Raw genomic sequence first — 3,046 nt, forward strand, 5'->3', positions numbered from 1 at the left:
GGCACACCCAAAGCACTTCTACGGTATCCGGCAGTTGCACAATCTCATGGTCTAAGGAAATGACACTTGACATTAGAAAAGCTCTAGCAGACGAACTACACGATCTTGTGCTATGCTTAGGATTGGGTCTTGTCCATCACATCATTCTCCTAATGATGTGATCCCGTTATCAATGACATCCAATGTCCATAGTCAGGAAATCATGACCACCTGTTGATCAACGAGTTGGTCAACTAGAGGCTCACTAGGGACATGTTGTGGTCTATGTATTCACACATGTATTACGATTTCCGGATAACACAATTATAGCGTGAATAATAGACAATTATCATGAATGAGGAAATATAATAATAATCATTTTATTATTGCCACTAGGGCATATTTCCAACAGCAATACCGTTCTCCACGGCACTCCGGGCAGCCTCAACCTCCTTTGGCAGCACTATACGGAGCTCTTGCTCGAACATGGCAAGTTTAGCAAACACTGATGTCTCCACATCGCGCTCGGCCTCACAATTGGCCAAGGCATTCTCGACGATGTTTGCACGCATATTCTGCATTAATGGGTAGTTGGCGCTGCAAGGGTCATCTGCATACGCGAAGACCGCCTCACGATCGACTGTGAGCAGCAAGTCCTTCTCGCAAAAGCACGCATTGTGGAGATGACCATTGTTGTTGGTGACCAGTGTCTTCCTAGCCACCATCTTCACACAACTCTTGACAACATTCTTGACATTCTCCTCGAGGTGGCGGAGGTCTATAGCCTGACACAATGCAACCAAGAATGTCGAGGACATGAGCTTCAATATCTCAATGGCCTCGGCAGTCTTCCTGGAGGAGATGAGACCGAGAGAGTTGACACCTTGGTTGTGTTGCTTTGCGCTCTGGACATGGTTGGTCACAGGGTTTCCCAAGAATTGGAGCTCGGAGCAGTATGAGGCCATCGCAATCTCGGCACCCTTGAAGCCATAGTCCAAGCTTAGGTTACGCCCGCCGGAGAGGTTGGAAGGCAAACCATTGTTGTAGAAGTCGTTCACTAGCTCTGAGAACTGGGCAAACATGAGCTTGCCTATTGCGGCAATGGAAAACCCGGTGTTGTCCATGGACACACTGATGGGTGTGCCCTGGAAGTTTCCACCATGGATAGCCTTGCCACGAGAGACATCGATGAGTGGGTTGTTGTGGACAGAGTTGATCTCCCGCTCAATCGACTTGGTGGCAGCACGAATGACCTCAATCTGAGGACCAAGCCACTGCGGTGATGTGCGGAGTACATACCTATCTTGCTTGGGCTTCATCAGTGTTTCAAGCTCGTCGAGCTTCTTCCTGAGCATCATGTAGGAGCTGCCTTCAAGAATGTGCTCCATGATGGCGGCGGCCTTGATCTGTCCGGGGTGGTGCTTCATCTTGTGGGTCAAGCGGTCTGTGTACTCTGGGTTGCCGTTCATGACCTCACAGAAGACGGCTGACAGGACCTCGACAAGGAGACCAAAGATGTTAGCCTCGAAAAGCACCATGGACGCAAGCCCTGAGCCCACCGCCGTGTTGTTCATCATTGCAAGGCCTTCCTTGGGCTGCAGCTCGAAGAAGCCATGTTGGATGCCGGCGATCTTAAATGCCTTCGCGGCATTAACCTTGGTGCCATCCAGAGCTGTGGCCATGCAGTTTGGGCGGCCGGTTACCAGGCCCGCAATATAGGAAAGCGGGACGAGGTCACCGGACACGGTGAGGGTGCCCCGGAGAGGTAGGCATGCATGGTGTCATGTTGGTGTTGAGACGAAATGTGATGATTGTCTCGAGGATCTGGAAGCGCATGCCAGAATATCCCTGGAGCAAGGTATTGGCACGGACGAGCATCGCCGCTCTCGTCGCCGCAGCAGGCAAAACATGGCCGTCTTTGCCGGTGCCGAAGGCTCCCGCATTAAAGCATCTTAACAGCAAGGAATACATGCACAATTTTAGAAGAAAAAATAAGGCTTCCATAACTCACAAACAGAGACGATGAAGAAGTGAAATATAGTTCGTCTTTTCTGGGTTAGTTTGTACCTGACGAGCTCCCTCTGGAGAGCGCTGACCTCCTTGGTCGTCCGGTGAGAGGTGGTGTCACCGTAGTAGCTGTTGGTGCCGTTGGTCATGCTGTTCATGACCCAGTCGCCTTGACGCGGCCGCGGGCGGAGTCGTTGAGCTCCACCGTGGTCACGGCGCCGGCAGCCACCGCAGCGACCATGGCGACGGTCAGGCTGGCGCCCTCCATGGTCACCACGGGCCTACGGTACTCCTCAACCATGCGCTTAACCGCATCCAAATGGCTCCCCGAGAGCTCCTCCGCCGCCTTCCCCCAGTTGAGTGGGTCAGCCCACGCTGGCTGCGCCACGCACAAGTTGGCGGCGACATGCCCGTTCTCGCACTCCATGGAGATATGAAAAAGAAGTGCTGGAGTGAAATTAAAGAAGGACTTGTGATGGAGAGGTGATCTAGTTGGAGGGAAATGGAGGGAAGGGACGGGTTAAGTAGGCAGCGCGGCAGCTGAGTAGGTAGGTGCGGGAGTGAGGATTATTATTATATTATTGTTATTATTTGACCAAAAAAGGGTTCAGTATTAATCGGCCCCGCTGCGTACATATGTATTGTTTTAATATTTTTTCTGCGTGCATATGTATTAACTACCATGCATTTTATGTGAAGAGTTGTTGAGCTCACCCATGGAATGAGATGTACATTCTATGTGGACCTGTTGCTGATTGCTCAAGACGGCGTCACCTAATTGATACGAGAAACGCTGAATTACGGGTTATGAGCGTGCAAACTATACTAATTAGATGATGCCCTACACGTTGCTGCGGGAACCTTAATAAAACAAATGCATAAATAGATTTTATAAAACTAAAACTATTGCAAATTTTTTGAAGATTGCTCTCGGTTTATATTTAAAAAAAATAAAGCATGTGATAAAATGTTGTATAAAAAGAGAAAAATGCTGGATTGAAGTCAACGGGGTCCGTCCATAAAAGTGTAATGAGACAAGCCAACAATTCAGCGCACCTAT

The 3,046-nt window shown here is 49.7% G+C and overlaps 1 pseudogene; it reads right to left on the reverse strand.

Annotated features, from left to right (window-relative positions):
- Window positions 1-371: 371 nt before the first annotated feature.
- On the reverse strand, window positions 372-2,457 carry LOC119352581 (annotated as a pseudogene).
- Window positions 2,458-3,046: the final 589 nt, after the last annotated feature.

Source organism: Triticum dicoccoides, chromosome 2A, assembly GCF_002162155.2.
Source record: "Triticum dicoccoides isolate Atlit2015 ecotype Zavitan chromosome 2A, WEW_v2.0, whole genome shotgun sequence".
NCBI classification, from domain to species: domain Eukaryota; kingdom Viridiplantae; phylum Streptophyta; class Magnoliopsida; order Poales; family Poaceae; genus Triticum; species Triticum dicoccoides.